We start from the raw sequence: 13,142 nt of genomic DNA, 5'->3' as shown, positions 1-13,142 counted from the left end.
AGCAATCTCTTGCAATGGACCATTTTACTTATTCTGCAATTTCTTACCCAAATTACACAGGTATAATTATTTTGACACTATAATGAAAAGAAAATGGGATTTGGGCACCGCAGGTTTATCTAATAACACTACTCCTCGCCAGACTTCACAGCACTGACAGCCACAAAGAGCCCTGTCCATTCCAATAGGAAATATTTGATTTTACTGTAGGGACATTATTTATTTTCACCAAGTTGCTATTATCAGAAAGGATATGATAGCTGAGTAATAAAAATGAAATCAAGAAATTCTGGTGTTTCAAGGCTTTATATTTTTTTTTTTTCTGCTCTCACTTTTGACATTTTCTTCCCCTGGAGAGACAAGATAAAGTGCTGTCATAAATGGGTGACTTTTCTTGTCAAATGACAGATTTGATTCTCCATGGCAACCACAAATCAAGGTGCTAGTAGGAATTAAAGCTTCTCTTAAAAGGCGTCTTTATGTTTATAAAATGAATTTAAATTAAATGGGTATTAGGTACAGTCTTTACCTCAATTTATTTGTTGACTGAAGAGCTCTGTATTGCAAGGAGACATTTGCATTTTTAAGGGAAGATAACATATTGTCCTGACAGATGCATAAACAAAGCAAGTTACAAGGTCATGCTTCATTCACTAGTTTAGAGACTCAGGAAGGGTATACAGATGGACATCTAGCAGTTAGGAATTATTTAAATACTAGACAAGGTGTAAAAATTCTCCCTACAGAGGAACAATGAAGGGATCTAGTTCTTCCCCCACAGAGCTTCCTTCTACCGCCAAGTAAGAAAGATTTTTGTAACTGTTGCAAACAGAATGCTTGAAGGCGATCTTGCTCCTCATCTTTGTCCATCATGTAATAGATATTTTTTTAAAATGTCATCATTGCAAATAAGTATCCCACTCAATAGGAAATTATTTTAGCCCCCATATTCATGCACTGGGTTAAAATGAAACATTACTTTCCATGTTCCTAATAAAGGCAAAACATGCACACACCAAAACATGTATGATTTCAGAGAAATCAGATAATTATCTGTACATTAAATGATTTCAATTTTCATGAGAAATAAAAGCTGATTTTTCATTTTTTACAACACCTTTGGCCATTAGAATTTAAGCAGCAAGGTAATATGCTAGTAGATCCTAAAATAATAAATCAGGTCCAATCTTCTTGATATTAGCAAGGCATTCACCTACACTAGAGGAATGAGGGCTTTTAAGGCCATAAATAATATTTTAAAAGTTGAAGCACATCTCATTTTTGGAAATTTCAATTACAGCAGAGGGCATTGCGAGCCTGTTTGAAATATATATTGTCAACAGTACAATCAGTCCAAGACATTTTCAACCTAAAATAAAGAAAGGGGGCCCTGGCCGGTTGGCTCAGTGGTAGAGCGTCGGCCTAGCATGCGGAGGACCCGGGTTCGATTCCCGGCCAGGGCACATAGGAGAAGCGCCCATTTGCTTCTCCACCCCTCCGCCGCGCCTTCCCCTCTGTCTCTCTCTTCCCCTCCCGCAGCCAAGGCTCCATTGGAGCAAAGATGGCCCGGGCGCTGGGGATGGCTCTGTGGCCTCTGCCCCAGGCGCTAGAGTGGCGCTGGTCGCAACATGGCGACGCCCAGGATGGGCAGAGCATCGCCCCCTGGTGGGCAGAGCGTCGCCCCCTGGTGGGCGTGCCGGGTGGATCCCGGTCGGGCGCATGCGGGAGTCTGTCTGACTGTCTCTCCCTGTTTCCAGCTTCAGAAAAATGCAAAAAAAAAAAAAAAGAAAGGGGAAAATAAAACTTTTATACTGTACACTGAGAATTGGAAGAATCCATCATTTTCAATGACACCCTTGTAAGCTTAGCTGAATTTGATCTGATGCCACCTCTTGTTAAAAGAATCAAATGGAGAATCAAATTGCCCTCACCTAATAGCACAGCCTCGACTGCTGGGAGCCACCCCGACAGGCTCGTGGGGTGTGGCTGGCCCAGCAACAGTGAGAGATGCACAACACAGCTCATCTAGGAGTCTGTGACTTTGGACCTAAATGCTTGGAAGTTGTTTTTTAGGGAAAGAAGGAGGTGTTACTTTTATTTGGTGGGAGCCTAAGAGGCTTTTGTCCACTCTTGAGTATAATCACCACTAAGTATAATAAAATGGTGCCTAAAAGTTATAAATCTCTTGGAACTTTATGTACAAAGCACATTTTATGGCAGAGTGAGTCACACTGAACTCTCTATTTCAGTCACAATGGCTTTTGTTTCATATTAAAATGAAGTGGGTTGATGATCATATTCTCATCCCATGTAAAAAGTCAAAGTAACATCACATCTAAAAACACAGGTCGGCAAATTACACAGAAACATGCACTTGTGGTCCCCGCACGCGACAGAGCAGGCACTTGCAGGTTCTGTGGGTAGAGACCAGTCCTAAAAAGAGTGACCACAGGGCTGTAGCATCACAGAGTCAAAGAAATCCTACCCAGGGGGGAACCGGCTGGGCTTGGGATTCACAAAGTGGCTAAAGCGAGCTCTTGTCCTTCTTCAAAGAAATGGGCTCTCCCTCCCTTTAGACAGTGGGAGGTATCACAACCTGCTGCTAAGAAGGCCTCCCACTCCCAGGGTCTTCCTTAAACACTGCACCACCGACAGAGGCAGCAGCAGGCTGGAGACTCCCCAGGGTGGTCTGTGGATGTGTGCACACAGAACCGGGCCTCCTCGGCCACGGCACACTGCACCACCAACAGAGGCAGCAGCAGGCTGGAGACTCCCCAGGGTGGTCTGTGGATGTGTGCACACAGAACCGGGCCTCCTCGGCCACGGCACACTGCACGAAGCACACTGACCTGCCAGGAGAGGGCTGGAACTGCAATACTCCCAGAAACAGCATCACTGGTGGTTTTGTTTGAAAGTGGGGGAAGAAGAAGAATGTATAAACCTATGTAAGTCATGCAGGTGGAATCTGGTTACTCTGTTTAGATGTTCTTGTCACAGAATAGGCTCAAGAATTTCCAGAGAAAAACAAAATATGGTTCCCTTCAAACAACACCTTCCACCTGCCTTAGGAGTGTTCTAGCTTTTCAGAGGCAAACACAGCCTTATATAATCATGCCCTCATGACAGGCCAAGTCCATGGGGGAAGTTCTCCCAGTAAGTTCCAGGCACCCTTTAAGTTGCCAAAACATAGTATACTAGGCGAGAACCTATTTATGTACAACTGAAATCTCAGAGTTTCTTCAACCAAATCCTCCACAGTCCACAGGATTTAAAAATCAATTAAAATGTGACAGGGAAACCATTTCACCTGTGTTAGAAATCTGGCCTTATCTCAGAATAAATTGTTCAGTTCCACTGTGTTCCCATCATCCAACGACAGAAAATTCAAACCCGTCAACACTTACAACATGTTTTCAAATCTGTATGTGGTGTAGTTTCTGCTGGTCCAAATTAAGGATCCTAAATAACACTGTGAGTTGAGCTTACTGCTCTAGGTGGCACAACAGGCTGGTCACTCCCAAACGAATGACTAATTGTGTGTTTTCACCTGGGAGGTACCTGCCTCAAACCCCAGTGCCACCTGAGCCCAAGCTGCTCCTCGGGGTCTCTGTGCCCTCTGCTGGAAGTCCCTTTCTGTGACTCAGCCACTCTCAGATCTCAGAACACACTGCAGGGGGAGATGAGAATCTCGACCAGAAGGTCACCTTTGGAAGAGAGAGCCCCCACCTGATAGGTCGCTGGGGGTTCAGGGTATTTCAGGGTCCTTCTCAGGAAAGGCTGTCAGTAAAACACATCCCATGGTCAGGGGCCACCCGTGACTGGCTCTCCCCGGGCACCAGGTGAATGGTGACACCGAGCTTCTCTGGGCTGCTTTCTCCCCATGAGAAATGAGGTTCATACCTCTAACCTCACAGGGGTGTTGTGATTTCATTTGGCTATAAAATGCTCTGTGATGCCCGGATGAAAGGCATAGAGGTAAACACAAGAGTGACTGTTGTTACCGAGTCTTGACCCCTAAATGCAACTCTATTCAACTAACCCTCTTCCTGAGGCTTTGTCTGGCTACATATGATATGGGTGGCGAAAGTTTAGAACCAATAACAGACACTCCAGAAGCTCAGACATTGTTTTAATGAAGTGCTGACAATGTCAAGGAGGCAAGAACTGGTAAGCAGGGTCCTCCCTGAGGAATACTTATCATTGGCACCAAGCATACATTCCTACAAAGGCTCGCAGTTTACCAATCTGGAAGTGGGTACATTATTTTTGAAAACCATGTGATTACCCACAGGTCTAAAAGCCAGGAGCGGTTGACCAGCATGTCCAGGGAATGCCCTGCTCATACTGCATGGGGCTCACAGATGATAGCATAAACTGGTCATCTCTGAAGGCTCCTCCTGGGAAGAGGGTGGGTGGATCACAGGCCAAGTTACTACTGTTGCATCTTGGCCTCTTTAGGGAATTGAATGGGGCCATGATGCCTTTGGCTCCTGGGAACTGTAAGATTAAGACACCAAACAATGCTATATCTTCCTCACCTGGCTCTTTAGAAATGGTCCTTCTCCATATACAGTGACCCTGCTTTACCTTTCTATCTTCCAGAGCTGGAGGACGAATGAAAGCAAGCAAGAGACCTCTCCTATTTCAGTTCAATGGTCACTTGCGCGAGGAAGCCTGACCCTTGGGTATATATTACAATGGTGGCACTTACGAGGACTGACTTACAGACCACCTGGTGCCCATGCTCCACTCTGCCCTTTCTCCTTACATAACCTCATTTGAATCACTTTACATCTAAACCTCAGTCTCCTTGTCTGAAACATGGGATAACAGTACCTACATTGTAGGGTTTTATATCATGTGTGGATCAAATGAGTTATCATATATAGGTATTTCTTAAAGTCTGCCTAGAGTTGCCATTGTCTTCCTGAAAATAAGAATATGAAGTGGATACCAATATTATGTCCACTAGGAAAGTGGAAAAATCTAGGCACAGGGTGTTTAATGGTGCTTAAGACAGAAGGGCTAGTAAGGACCCAAACCTAATCAGTCTAACCCCAGAGCCTCCCTCTGAATATTAGTCTCCATTTCCCCAAGCAGGGCCACAACCCTCTGCTTTGTGTCATTTAAGATGGTACTGCGGACCTGTTGGTTGGTTCAGTGGATAGAGCTTCCCCTAGCATGGAGACATCCCAGGTTCGTCCCCAGTCAGGGGGACACAAGAGAAGCAACCATCTGCTTCTTTTCCCCTCCTCTCTCCTTCTCTCTCTTTTCCCCTCCTGCAGCAAGTGACTTGATTGGTTTGAGCATTGGCCTGGGCACTGAGGGAACTCATTTGATTCGAGTGTTGGCCCTTGGCACTGAAGATAGCTCTGTTGATTCAAGTATCGGCCCCAGAAGGAGGTTGCCAGGTGGATCCCCGTCAAAGCGTAAGCAGACGTCTGTCTTTCTATCTCCCCTTCTCTCTCTCAAAAAAAAAGATAGTACTGAAATCTTACATTCATACACACAATGAATGCTCCACAGGGTGGTTTCGCTCATATTGGCTAGGACTTAAATGGTGGTGGTACTCAAAAAGTGAGTAAATGAACAAATCCGTCCTTCAGTCGATCTAAGGAACATGTTAGGCAGGTAAAAGTAAACCTTTATAAAGCTGATAACTATTAGCAAGTTGGGACAGCCGCCTGTCGTTCACAGAGGCCAGCTCATCCCTTAGACTTGCGACCTTTACCCCCCCCACACACCCCACTCAGCAACCCCAGTTCTCTTGCCTTTCTGGCCTGTCCTTGTTTCGGTCTTAGGCCTGGGAACATCCGAACAGGGGTAAGCTGCCTAACTTTTCACTACAAAACAAATTCCCCAGATATTTGTCAACTTCTGTCATTCAAAGGAATACAAAGAACATAAATGTATATCTTTAATGATATTCAGTCAAGAAAAGTTGTCATCATCTAGTTATATCTGTTATGACATACATTTCATTTTGTTCAATGCTTAACAGAGAAACTATTTAATCAAACAGAAGATTCTTGCTAAAATGACAGTCCAAGCACTGTCCAAACAAGCATTTGTTATGCTATGCGAATCTGATCGGGACTGGATTGTTTTCAGGCAATTTTCTTTTCTTCCTCTTCCATTGAGAAAATAGCTTGAGGCAGTGGATGCAGAAGACAACAGAGGTGTGAGGATGCCAAGTCCCTGGACAGTGTGGTGGCTGGAGTCCCACTCTTGAGTCTACTGGAAGACATACTCTACCATCTGAAGGGCTCGTGACAGGTTTGCTAAGGGAAGAGGTATCTTCTCTCTCCTCATCATACAATGCTATACAAGAAAGGTACCCAAATGCAATACACAATGTAACAAATGATAACATCTGTGTTTCCTAAGTGATACTTATTCCCTTGGATATATTTTGTCTTGACAATTTAATGAACGCTTAACTTCAATGAGAAAACCCATGTTACTACAGAATTTAGTGGGCTGCAGAGCTAGAAAGCCCAAAACCAAAAATACAAAAGGAAATAAAAATCTTAAGGAGGTAACTGGGTACTTGGGCACCACAGATAGTACAAGCTTGAGGGGAAAAAAGAGACTAGTAATGATGACACCTCTTCCCTCTGCTCCATTCACTATGCACTTCTTGGAACGAAGTAGGATATCAACAAGGAATTGCTACATGGGTGAACAGACGAAGCATCGAAAGTAAGTAATGAATGGTTGGATGGACCCCCAAAAAAGACATGACTGATAAACATAGAAATGATTTTAATATATTATCACAAGGAATTCCTCCTCACTCTTCCTAAAGGAGTGTCCTCAGCCCTGTTAAGGTGATTTTTTGTTTCTTTGTTTGTTTTTTGTGCGTGCGTAACAGGCAGGGTAGGGAGGGACACAGGGACGAACAGACAGACAGAAAGGAAGGGAGAGAGATAAGCAGCAGCAACTTGTAGCTGCAACACCTTAATTCTTCACTTATTGCTTTCTCACAAGTGCCTTGAATGGGGGACTCCAGTCAAGCCAGTGACCCCTTGCTCAAGCCAGCAACCTTGGGCTAAAGCCAGCGATCACGGAGTCATATCTATGATCCCATGCTCAAGCTGTGACCTTGGGGTTTCGAACCTGGATCCTCAGCATCCTAGGCCGACATTCTATCCACTGTGCCCACTGGTCAGGCAAGGCAGCTTATATTAATGAGACAGTCAGAAGTAGCCTATGGCTAAGAGACTTTCTTTGTCCTTTTCTAGGTTAATTGGTCACCATGACAACAATGTCACAGATTAACAATTAGCCCAAAACTTTTGTGGGGTCATCTTAGTCACTGCTTAGCTTCCAACAGGACTTGCAAACCAGATACCAGTTGTATACCCCAAGGATGGTTGACACCATGTGTGGAGCCTGACATTTCTCCTTGGTTGTTGCTTCTAGAATCTGGCCATCTTTGAAAGACTGCCATGTTAGCATGCCATGCAGTAATTTCACCTGCTCTACCACAGTTAATGCCTTCCTAATGATAGGTTTTTAGAGGGCCAAAGAATGAACATTCCTTCCTTACAGTCACTTTTCCTGAGTACAGAAAGTCAATAAAACACTCCTGCAAATATAAACACACTCTTGGGCTTCTTCTCTCTGTGTCAAATAGTTCCACCTTCTTTAACCTTTCCACAATGATCCTATTTCTGACCCTTTCACGAACTTCATTGATTATCTCTGGATCCTTTCCAAAATCGCCACCGTTTTCTTGCCCTCCATCTGGGGTTAGACAAGTCACTGGGCCTTCCATCTGTCACCACAGTTTCATGAATACACCCTGAATCCTATGGAGCTGTTGTACGACACCACACTGCTGACAAAGCCTGAGTGTGAAGAGCAGGGCTAGACCATCCCACACTCTAAACACAAACAACCTAGAAAAAAAAGGCGTGGGTCAAACTGGCAAGCAGGTACCTGAGCAGGACTCAGAGTCCAGGAGATCACTCTCCTGAATGAAAATTTGGTCACAAGGATGTGAAATTTTGGTTTGAGTCCTGTGGAAAACTTATAACTCAAAGCAACCCCACCAATTCTGGGTGTTGGCTTTTAAATGGTAATATCCAAATCAGAGAGGAAATGACAGTACATTCCAAGCAAAATTGCACACATTTAGGCAGACTAAGAAAATAACAATAAAAGTGCAAATTTATTCTGCATGTGTGATCGTGATTATCATTACATCATGTTCCATATATGCCCAGCCAGAATAAATATTAACCCATCTTATAAATGATTTTATACTGCATTTGTGGATACAGCTCCACCCAAACCCAAAACAACACTGTTTCCATAGTAACCAATAGATTTCAAAGAAGGAAAAAAGGAGGGGAAGACTTCAGAATGGATAGCAATCAAATAAAAAAGCCAGCATCAACAAAATATGTCAGTGCTCTAGCGCACACATTCAGGACCATTCTCCAGTTCAATCTCTTTTCAAGAGAACCAGCTCCTCTTAAGTAAATCAGTTTTGTAAAGCTGATCCTACCAGAAAAAAAAAAAGAAAAAAGAAAGAAAAAAATAAAAGAAAACAAAGATTGTTTCCATTTTAATTGAGGAAAAAAGCAAATTTCTTGAGTCATTCCTGGAATCCAAATGGGAGTATGATGGAAAAATAAATAACATCTACTCAGTGACAGCGCACACTGATATTAACTACCAACTGGAAATCAGGAAACCTTAACTGGGCTTTGATCATCATATTAGAGCATTTATTCTCTCCCCGAATGAAATGGGGGTGGGGAGCAAAAGCCAAAATTCAAAGCCGGAGAGCTTATGATCAGAAAAGCTGCAAACCACCATCTACTGACAGCCAGATTTGTCACTGAAACTTTCTCAGTCCAGAACCTTTAAGTGAATATTATACCCAGATGATACGCAGTAGTTTATCTGCATCCCTGCAAGTTCTGTTAGTCTTACATCTGAAGATAAAGAACTCAAGGCAACCCCTGCAGGCAGCATCTGTCTGCAGAACAATAGTAAACTTACGGTCCTGGCCAATCTATCCCTGCTTTCTACTGCCTCATGATTTCAAAATAGTTGAGACTAACCAAAATAAAATATTCATAAGATGTGAATGAAAATAGATTATTTTGAGTCTCTGGCTCCTATCATTTTCTGAAAGAAGTTCTAAAGTTATTTAGCAATTTGCTATTTATAATGTGGATTCTAGCTGATAACCTTCAATAAGTCATCTAACCTTTCTTTATTCTTCCTTGAGTTTCAGTTTCCTCACCTGTAAAACACGAAAAACAAAAGTATCTACCTCACAGAGATGTTATAAAAATAAAATAAATTAACTCACATAAAGAGCTTAGCAGAACACCTAATACCCAGCAAGAAGGAGTGTTACTGTTATTAGTACTTACAAGTAACTCCTCTTTTCTAATGACTAGAATAAAATCCTGATGGATTTTCCCTAGAAAACATTGCTCAATGTTGCAGAGAGAAATACTGCTGAACAAGTATCTTAGGAACAATTTCACTGTGAGCTCATGAACTGCAGTTGCTCAGCCTATGGGCACTCACTTCTGAGGCAGACAGAACTTACAAGCATCCGACCATGAGTTTGTCCCTTAACCTTCCCAAGCCTCAGCTTCCTACCTCTACACTAGGAGTCCTCAGAGTAGCCACCCAAAGAGCTGTGGCCACTATCAAGTGGGAGAATTCCTACGAACTTTCACAAAGAACCTGTTAAATTCAAACATGAAACATATGTTGGCCATTATTATTGATACATTTCTTTGCTCACACAAATCACTGATTCAACAACTATTTACTGAATGCTACTGTGTGATAGGTGGTGTGTGATTTAAAAATTCGACAGTCTGTGCTTTCACGGTGTTTACAGCCCAAATGGGAATGTTTACATTGCATAAACAGCCACAAAAATGTATAGAATTACAAATCTTGTTCTCGACAAGTGTTTCATGAAGAAAAAGAATAGGGAGAAATGACTAAGGCTCATAAATGACAATATTATGCCACATTTTCAAGATATTTCTCCTGTGCCCAACATAATACAAAAATGCTCTATGCCACCAATAACTGTCCAGGCCACTAGTGTGGAAGTCTGAGTATACAGCTTCCAGCCTTTCCCACGTAGAATCAGTACTATCACAGGGCCTTACTTTTAGGCAACCAAACCGAGCAATGTTTTTTATTCTCTTGAACCCAGATAAAAAATAAAATAGGCGAGGCTTCTGTTTACAGCAGTCATGAAAGTCAAAATACGTAAGTGAAGTATAAAAAGGTGAAAACGAGATAGTCCACACTTAAAGCCATACTGTCAGACTCCACATGCTTTCTTTATTCCTGGGATACTTCATGAATCACCAGTACCATGAGAACCGTAAGACCGCAGCACACAGATGCAGCTCCACAAAACTGCTCGGTAAACAAAACGAAAGAACTGTGTTCTGATGACTCACTGTGTTTCCATCTGACCAGGCCAAGAAAGACTCCGCTGCCCTACACCAGGGAGTTCCAGGTTTAAAGGGTTATCTGAATGGGTTCTACACCCCTATTAGTAGAGCGTTCCCTTACTGTTTCTTACAGTTTATCTGACGGTAGAAGACAAACAAAAGTAATTTCATTTACAGTTTATTATGAAGTCAGTGAGTCACTAAAAGTACATGCTAGAGGTTCCATTTTATTGTTTTTCATTATGTATTATGTGCTTCATTGCCTTTTGGGTCATATTTTGTCGGGAGTAGTTATAAGTATGAAATAGTTATTTTGTGGAGGACACACTTTTTGGTCAGGATTGTTGTTTTTAATGCTACAGGATCACATCCTTAGTACAGATTATTGGAATCCCCCCCCCCTTAAGTGTGGTGTATGATTCTCAATAGAAAATAAAGATTCAAACTTTTGAGATACAATATGCAAAAGTTCACACCCAAAATATATCCAATACAAATTAAACTAATGTGACTAACAATTAAAAAGGGAAAAAACCAAGGAAAGAGGCCCAAGTATTCAGCAGAAGTTTAAAAATGCCTTCCCATTTTTTTTCTCTGCTTTATTTATTGATACATTCTCCAACCAAATATATTGGGTATTGATTTCACTTGTTTTACTACATGATATTTGTACCCAGTGAAATAAAGACACTCCCCAAACCTGAGGTGAAACTCCTTTTTACTCCCTCAGCATTCAGGACTTTGAAACCAGCCAGCACTTCAACAAGAAGTCCAGAGACAAAAAAAGAAGAGGCACATAAGTCCGGTGTCTTACCCATAGCAAGATATTTTATTAGTTTTAATTATTTTAGCACGTAAGGTAAATATGTCCAGAAAATGTGTAGCTGGCCGTATTAGTTTTGTCTTCCACCAAGTAGAAAGGGAGAGGACTAGTTTATATAATTCCACTTATTCAAATTGCATAGGCCATTACTGACCCCGCAGCTGCCACGACAGAGGACTCCTTCCACACGCAGGCACTGCACCGAAGCACACCCACCCTTAGTCTTCACGATGATCCAATAAGAAGAATCTTGCATATTCTCACTTCATGAATGGGAAAACTAAGGCTCAGAGTAGCAAAGTAACACATGAAACAAATACATAATAAGTAATTGAGTCAAGATCTGAACCTAGAGCCTGGCACCAGCGCCTGTGCTTGTAACTACTACACAACAGTAGACAAATGTTGGTCTGCATTTTAGCTAACACGCTAATCTCATGTGCATAGCTCATTTAATCTCACCAGGTCACTGGTTCAATACCCAGTTAAGGCATACACGAGAAGCAACCAGTGAATACACAACTACATGGAACAACGAGTTAATACTTTTTCTCTCTCTCCCCTCTACCTTCCCCCTCGCTCTCAAAAACAAAAAACAAACAAACACCCTTTTATTAAGGAATTAGTCTGAAAACTATCTGACATCTCCTTTCCCTCCTGCTCTTGGCAAGTGAAACCTACGCTTTTCAAAGACAATTTAATGGTAAGATGAAGGCCTTTATCTACACCAAAACCTCGAGGCAGTGCTTCCGCCATGTGTCTTCCTGCAGCAGCAGGGCTCTGCGAGGTGTCACACAGCACCTTTGGAGGACCCAACAGCAACAGCATGGGACAGCCTGAGCAGGAGGTGGCACAGGGACAGAGCATCCACCTGGGACACTGAGGACCCAGGTTCAAACCCTGAGGTCTCTGGCTTGAGCGCCAGCTCATCCGGTTTGAGTACAGAGTCTCTGGTTTGAGTGTGGGTCACAGACATGACCACATGGTCATTAGCTTGAGCCCAAAGGTCACTGGCTTAAGCAAGGGGTCACTGGCTCAGCTGGAGCCCCACAGTCAAGGCACATATGAGCAGCAATCAATGAACAACTAAAGTAACTCAACTATGAGTTGATGTTTCTTATCTCCCTTCCTGTCTGTCTCTCTCAAAAACAAAACAAAATAAAAACCAAGAAAAGGAACAGCATGGAATACTGCACTCCCCTCTAAGCAACTACCAAGTGCAGAAGCTCAAGGAGCTGGAACTGTCCCAGTCTAGCAAAATCCTCAAATTCTAAACACTGAAATCCCTTCTCATTTCCATAGAATTCTTGTATTTCCAGGTATGTTTCTAATGAGCCCCCAGAAAATGTAAAACTCTCACAATCACCTGACCTGTGGTGGTGCAGTGCATAAAGCGTTGACCTGGAGTGCTGAGGTCACAGATTCAAAACCCCGGGCTTACCCAGTCAAGGCACATACAAGAAGCAACTGCTACGAGTTGATGCTTCCTGCTCCTCCCTCCCGTCTCTCTCAAAATTAATAAAAATTTCAAATGTATAAAAATCACTAAAAAAACTCTCCTATAATCAAATGCAACTGCAGCATTATAAAATGCAAAGTGTAGGCTACCATGACTTGGTTTACTATTCTCATTTCTTTAATAAAATACATTTTTAAATAACTCTTCATATCCGTATAGTACAAAGTAAAAATACAACATTTTGATTCAAATAATTACATAGGCAACCTCATAAAAAGCAATTCTGAACTATACAAAATCACACAACATAAAAAAAATCTTTCTAAACCCCTCATGATTTCTCGTGTAATATTTAGCCTTGCATTCAGAATGCTTATTTGAATATTAGAGGTACATCAAACTCAGGTAA

The 13,142-nt window shown here is 42.3% G+C and overlaps 1 protein-coding gene and 1 non-coding gene across 13 annotated transcripts in view; one reads left to right on the top strand and one right to left on the bottom strand.

Moving 5' to 3' along the window:
• Positions 1–13,142, bottom strand: part of FOXP1 (forkhead box P1) — a 671,570-nt gene that overhangs the window by 532,053 nt on the left and 126,375 nt on the right. The gene's annotated exons all lie outside the window — the stretch shown is intronic.
• TRNAA-AGC (transfer RNA alanine (anticodon AGC)) lies at positions 1,388–1,463 on the top strand. The gene has a single exon. It is a non-coding gene; the product is annotated as a tRNA-Ala (tRNA).

The sequence above is a fragment of the Saccopteryx bilineata genome, chromosome 10 (genome assembly GCF_036850765.1).
Source record: "Saccopteryx bilineata isolate mSacBil1 chromosome 10, mSacBil1_pri_phased_curated, whole genome shotgun sequence".
Lineage (NCBI taxonomy): Eukaryota > Metazoa > Chordata > Mammalia > Chiroptera > Emballonuridae > Saccopteryx > Saccopteryx bilineata.
Note: the sequence above shows the minus strand (reverse complement) of the source record. Positions and strands in the feature narration are given on the sequence as shown.